This window comes from Danio rerio, chromosome 9 (assembly GCF_052040795.2).
Source record: "Danio rerio strain M-AB ecotype USA chromosome 9, GRCz13ab, whole genome shotgun sequence".
Taxonomy (NCBI): Eukaryota; Metazoa; Chordata; class Actinopteri; order Cypriniformes; family Danionidae; genus Danio; species Danio rerio.
In genome coordinates, this window is record NC_141029.1 from 52452922 (window position 1) to 52460000 (window position 7079).

General features: G+C 38.5%; 1 long non-coding RNA gene across 1 annotated transcript; it reads left to right on the forward strand.

Annotated features, from left to right (window-relative positions):
- Nucleotides 1-254: 254 nt before the first annotated feature.
- Nucleotides 255-3260, forward strand: LOC147835435 (uncharacterized). The gene is made up of 3 exons (XR_015500127.1): nt 255-1451; nt 1561-2191; nt 2257-3260. It is a non-coding gene; the product is annotated as an uncharacterized LOC147835435 (long non-coding RNA).
- Nucleotides 3261-7079: the final 3819 nt, after the last annotated feature.

Below are 7079 nucleotides of genomic sequence, written 5' to 3' on the forward strand. Positions count from 1 at the left end.
CATGGCAAATGTTTAGGATAACAAATATAAACATTTTAGACGTTAAAAGTTGTTCTTTGGCTTGTAGCCATAAATGAAGTTTATTTTAAAACTAATTTCGAGAGGATCACGTTCTTATGATTGCTTGCGGCTGGTCCTGCATTATCCAATTTATGACTCTCCAATCAGACGATTCCTAAGCGACTATAAATACCCTAAGTTCCATATAACAGCCATCTTTGTTTTGAAGAATTCCCCCTTCCACCCCCATTCCTAGATGGGTGACACTATGGCCCAGTGGTTAGCACTTTTGCCTCACAGCAAGAATGTCACTGGTTCTAGTCCTTACTAAGCCAGTCAAAGTTTCTGTGCGGAGTTTAAACGTTCTCCCCGTGCTCACGTGGGTTTTCTCCCAGGTTCCCCGGTTTCCTCCCACCATCCAAAATCATGTAACTTAAGTTAATTGATTAATCCAAATTGGCACCATACACATGCTCCTGTTAATAGTTATCTCTTAAGAGCAGTCACTATCTGTTCATTAGCTACTACAGCAGGGGAGTTCTTGAGATCTACCTGAGCTCAAACTCGCTTCTCGCTCCACAAATGGGAGGGAGCCCCGAGCTTGAGGATCTTATGAACTCAGTGCTTTCTCCCAGGACAGCATGCCAAACAAGCTTTATAATCAATCATCAGCTAAGTGTGAACTCTTGAAACCACTGTAAGTACTAACACCGATAGTATAGCACCTTCATTTATTTATTTTCCTTCAGCTTAGTCTCTTATATATCAGGGGTCGCCACAGCAGAATGAACCGCCAACTTATTTAGCATATATTTTACACGGCGGATGCCCTTCCAGCTGCAACCCAGTACTGCTAGCATGGGGAGAAGATGCAAACTCCACTCCATCAACTGGCCCTGCTGGGGCTCGAATCAGCGATCTTTTTGCTGTGAGACGACAGTGCTAACCACTGAGTCATTGTGCCCCCCCATAGCACCTTAACCATCCCAAATAAAACCTAGGAGAACATTACAGGCTTTTTATAGCTTCCAGGAAGCACTTAATATGGTTCTCCTATAAATATTAGCCGCAAAACAAACTGCTGAAGAACCATCTCTGTAAAAAATCAATCCCAGAGAGCAACTATTGCACTTTTAATATGGGCTTTTTGTCTTTTTTTTTTATCTCAATTTAGAAATGAATTTAATAATTATATTTCCTCCTTAACTCTTAACATAAATGCAGCACAAGAGCAGTAACTGTAGCGCTCACGGACTGACTGCTTTCTTTACCCAGAGGGCAGATCTGAGCACCTGAGCCGTCCTGACCCCTGCATCATGCAGTGGGTGGAAACACACAACCCAGGCCTGTTGGTCAATATTTCTAATGGTCAATATATAATGCTCATGTGTTTTCATTAATAAACACCACTAGTCTAGTCTGCCAATGTGTGTGTGTGTGTGTGTGTGTGTGTGTGTGTGTGTGTGTGTGTGTGTGTGTGTGTGTGTGTGTGTGTGTGCGTGCGTGTGCGTGTGTGCATGCATGTGTGTGTGTGTGTGTGTGTGTGTGTGTGTGTGTGAGTAGGCCTGTGCTGAGATGCCTTCTAAAGGTAATAATATTCCAAATGAAATGTTGCCGTTTTCAGTAAAGTTTGTTTAACCAGACATTTGACTGGTGTCATACAGTCTCGTTAAGTTTATGTACAGTTAAGTCAGAATTATTAGCCCTAGTGAATTATTAAGAAATACTTTTTCACAGATTTCTAAACATAATAGTTTTAATAACTCATCTCTAATAACGGATTTATTTTATCTTTGCCATGATGACAGTAAATATTATTTTGTAGTCAGTAGGGATGCTCCGATCGATCGTTCAGAGATCATATCAGCCGATAATCACATTTCTTGATTCGATCTGTACTTGTCAATCTGGCCAATCTCAGGAACCGATCGGAAGTGTTTGTTTGCACGTTTAAACACAGAGGAAGATGCACGTGTGCTCATCACTATTTAAATGATGCGTGGTGGCATGAGTGATCACTGTGCTCACATCACAGCAGCTAAAATATACAGTTTATGTAGTATATTGGCACGACTCGTGTGAGTGATGATCTCTTTGTTGCAAGTGCAACCATTGTTGATACAATCTACATAGTAAAAGTGCTATAGAAATAAAAATTAATTTAATTGCATGTCCTGTGTTTTAAGATGCAGTGACATGAGCGGAGCGATCGCCACTATCGAGAGTCTCATCCAGCTGTATGCCCTCTGCCTGAAGCACAGCGATTCCACCGCATAGGCCTCTTCATAGTGGCATCCGTGACGCTCACGAATTTGATAAAATATCCTGGAAATCCGGCAACTAAAGGGAATTAGTAGGCCCACATGGAATCTGTGCATGCAGAATTCCGCAGATTTTCCGCAGATTTCTGCAGATTTTTAGCCTATTATAAATTCTGTTTATTTACTTGAGTAAATGTGTATATCTGAATTTATTCATTTTTTATTCAGTAGTTTATTACTTTTTATTTCATATATTAAGGTGTAAGTTATGATCATCCGCTGGATACTGCCAAAATAATTCCACAGAAATCCGCAGATTTTTACCAAAATTCTGTGCAGAAATGGCAAAAAACGTCCGCAGATTCCGCCTGGCCCTGGGAATGAGTAATAGAACAGATCGCAGGCACAGTGATGTTCTAAGCCAGGGGCAGGGAACCTATGGCTCGGGAGCCATATGTGGCTCTTTGACTAAAAATATGTGGCTCTCCAGTTGTTGTTGTTTTTTTTTTTTTCAATAATATTTCAGAATTAAAAAAAAAATAGAACTTTTACTAGAAATCAGTTTCCTATTGAAAATACAATTACAATTCTCTTTAAATTGTATTTTCTACAGCAAAATAGGAACTCGCTTTATAATAAAAAGACATTTACCAATGAGCATATGTGGTGCTGTGGTTTAACTTGCATCGCAACAACAACAAAGGCCGATTTATATATTTCTTACATTTCTATAGTAATTTACATTTCTATTGTAACCTCACACACGCAAATGGATGGCAAAAAGAAAAAAAATCTGTAAATTGTCCTTTCGTTATACATTATGGTGCATCATATTTGTTTATTCTTAAGTTGTGCATGAACAAAAATAATGGTTTTGTTTAAAAAAAAAAAGACGGGTTTTGTTATATATACACATTAGAGCTGCACAATTCTGGCTAAAATGAGAAATGCGATTTTTTTTTTTTTTTTTTTTTTTTTTTGCTTAAAATAAAGATCACGATTTTCTCATGATTCTGTAGATGTAAAATAAAGGTATGGTAAAAACAAACATATGGCACAACATCGATAATAATATTATGTGTAGGTCTACTGGTTTCTATAAATAATTATATTCTACTTATAATAATTCTGATGTTGAATTATTATGCTTGAGATGCTTGCAATCTGTCATATTAGACAAATTTATTCACTGGTAAAATCAGACATTTGCCATTATCAAATTATATTCAACAATATATAGGCTAGAGTAGTTATACTGACATTGTAAACATTTATTTTCATGCACAACTGTGGGTTTGCTATGAAAGAAAAAAACATATCAAATGCTTGTCGTAACTCTTAAATGCGATATGATCATTTAAATAAAGTGCACACTTTTGGTTTCATTTTGACTGCTAAGTGCTTGTTAATACTTCGCGCGCAGCTCCCAAATCATCACTCTGTGCCACAAACTGATTATTTGCAACTGTATTACCTGTTACTCGCAACATATGCAGGTTCTGTTCTCTAAAGTAGAGCGCGCGCGTCCTCTCTGTGATAACAGCTCACGGTCAGCAGCTCATGTCACGTGTGCTACGACAAAACATCATTATGTTAAGACAAAAATGACATTTTTAGGTGAATTATGCCTTATAAATACAGTATGTGACTCTTTTAACATCATTTAGAGGTGTCAATGTCACTGAGCAGCGTGTGTAAAATAATGAAAAGACTCGTGCAGCCGCCTTTTCTTCTCTCCTGAACTTGAAAATATGATTGGCAGAATCGTAGAAATGCTGGATTAAGATCGTCTAGGGGGTCGAATCGAGATCGCGATCTTTTAACAATTAATTGTGCAGCTCTAATACACATACTTCTCAACGCATTTGATAAAAAAATCTGCAATGGCTCTGTGCTGAAAAAAGGTTCCTGACTCCTGTTCTAAGCATTAAATTTGTTAGGTTAAATGAATAGTGCAGTAATAAAAAGCCCTACTCACTCATCGAGCTGCTGGGACTGTCCGGAGCTGCGATCATATACTTGCTATTAAGAGTTGGAGATTAGCAGATTAATATGTTAATGGCCTTGCAAGAATTGAAATTTTTGTGTTTTTGATAATATTGGAAATATTAAATGAATGAAATGTTTTTACTTATTTAATGTAACTTTTTCTAACTCACAGCAAAAAGGTCGCTGGTTCAAGCTTCGGCTGGGTCAGTTGGCGTTTCAGTGTGAAGTTTGCATGTTCTCCCCGTGTTCGCGTAAGTTTCCTCCGGGTGCTCTGGTTTCCCCCACAAGTCCAAAAACAAGTGCTATAGGTGAATTGAATAAGCTAAATTGTCCAAAGAGTACAGTATGTGTGTAGATGAGTGTATGGGTGTTTCCCAGTTATGGGTTGCAGCTAGAAGGTCATCCGCTGTGTAAAACAAAATGCTGGATAAGTTCCGCTGGGGCAACCCCTGATAAAAAAAGGGACTAAGCCTAAAAGAAAATGAATGAAAGAATGAACTTTTTCTAATGTAGGCCGATTGTAATATGAGTAATGTATTAATAGGTGTGCATTTTAACGTCTTATGCATCAAATAAAGTCTACGCTCCAAACTTTTTCTTTGGGACATGTAGAATTATTCTTCCATCATTTGCAGTGTTTTAAACTGCTTTGTTAGTCATTACCTACCATTTTTATAACATGTTTTGTCCATTATTTTCTGTAAACCGGTTCTGACCATTACAAGTCCACACTAAATGGTTATAAGATACATGTTTAAGGGATTAGTGAAGTTTTTTTTCCTCGTCACTGTCGCCACTGGCTTGCATCTGTAGAGCTGCGCATTGATGGATTGCTCTTATGTGTTTGGACTCTCAGTATTGATTATTAAACCACACTGAGCTGAGCTGAACTGAACTGAACTTAAACTCTGAGAACTGAACCACACTGTTTTAATTTACTATGATCTGTCATGTGAAGCTGCTTTGACTCAATCTACATTGTAAAAGCGCTACACAAATAAAGGTCAAATGAGTTGAATTATATGCAAAATCCTTCATTTATTCTCTTAGGTAAGGCGAAATCTCTACTTAAATATTGTTCTTAAAGGGAAAATGTGCTTTAGGCATTTTAAAGCTTAAAACATCAGAATTGGTACTCAGTATCAGCCGATCACCATGACAAGGAATCGGTACTTAGTATCGGCTGCAAATATCCTGATCGGGGCATTCCTAGTGTTCAGCTTAAAGTGCAATTTAAAGGCTAACTTGGTTAATTAGGTTAACTTGGCAGGTTATGGTAACTAGGCACGTTAATTTATAACAGTGGTTTGTTCTGTAGACAATCAAAAAATATAAGGGGGCTTAAGGGGCTAATACTATGGAAACATTAAAAATTGCTATTAAAAGTAAGAAAGAAAAAAAACAAGTCCTTGCTCTGTTAAACATTATGGGGGGGCTACTAATTCTGACCTCAACTGTATAGGTCACTTTATTAGGTCCACCTGTACAACTGCTCGTTAACGTAAATTTCTAATCAGCCAATCACATGGCAGCATCAATGCATTTAGTCATGTAGACATGGCCTGCGTCCGAAACCACCTACTACTCAGTAGGTACTACATATGAATTTAAACGTACTACTGGGCCGTTAGAAAAGTACGTTGTGACGGTCTCTGATTGGACCACATAATTTAAACAAATGCAACAATGGTGAACACCGAAATGAATGACATTGTGTGAGCAGATGGATTTGTTTTCAATAAAAACGGAAGCGAGAAGGTGTTTTGAGATGTGTTGTGTTTGTTGGAGGAAGGTGGTCTGAGCGGAAGTGAAGGTGGAGCGAGTGTGCAGAAGGAAGTGACGTGCAGATTAGCGGGGTGTCCTGAAAAAGGTCATCCAAGTGTTTGTTTGGGAGCATTGGACCGATCTGCACTGTGTGTTCTCTTGCTGGATCGTTTGCGGATGGGTTTCGACATGTATCTCTAGGCATCTGTCACATTCATCACTATACAGTATGAATGTGAAACGTATGAATGGAATTCGAATGTACTACATCCGCCATTTTATCATGGTCACGTGACCTATCTGCATCAGTTGCGTCGCTTCACTTCCATTCATGAATTCTCTAACGGGGCATTATGGGATAGCGCAGTGTGCGCACTCCAGAATCTCACCGTAAGTAATAAGTCATCCGGGGACTTCTCGCATACTGATTTTCGAATTCTATGAATTCGGACTTAATACTCGGCTCGCATACTGATTTTAGCGTACTATATAGTATGGAGTTATGCGGTTTCGGATGCAGCCATGTTCAAGATGATCTGCTTCAGTTCAAACTGAGCATCAGAATGAGGAAGAAAGGGACTTAAGTGACTTTTAACATGGCATGGTTGTTGGTGCCAGACTGGCTGGTCTGAGTATTTCAGAAACTGCTGATCTACTGGGATTTTCACGCACAACTATCTCTGGGGTTTACAGAGAATGGTCTGTAAAAGAAAAATTATCCAGTAAGCGGCAGTTCTGTGGGCACATGCCTTGATTATGCCAGAGGTCAGAGGAAATGGCCAGACTGGTTCCAGCTTATAGAAATTCTATTAATATAAACCAAAATCTCTGAGCAATATTTCCAGTACCTTGTTGAATCTGTCAGGAAATATTAAGGCAGTTCTGAAAGCAAAAGGGGGTCCAACCCGGAACTAGTAAGGTGTACCTAATAAAGTGGCCGGTGAGTGTATGTAAGTCAACAGACGCTTGAAAATGACAGTTTGACATCCTCATGAATAAATAAATAAATAATAAATTATATTATAAAATGTAAATTTACTTTGTTCAAAACCAAAAATATTCATA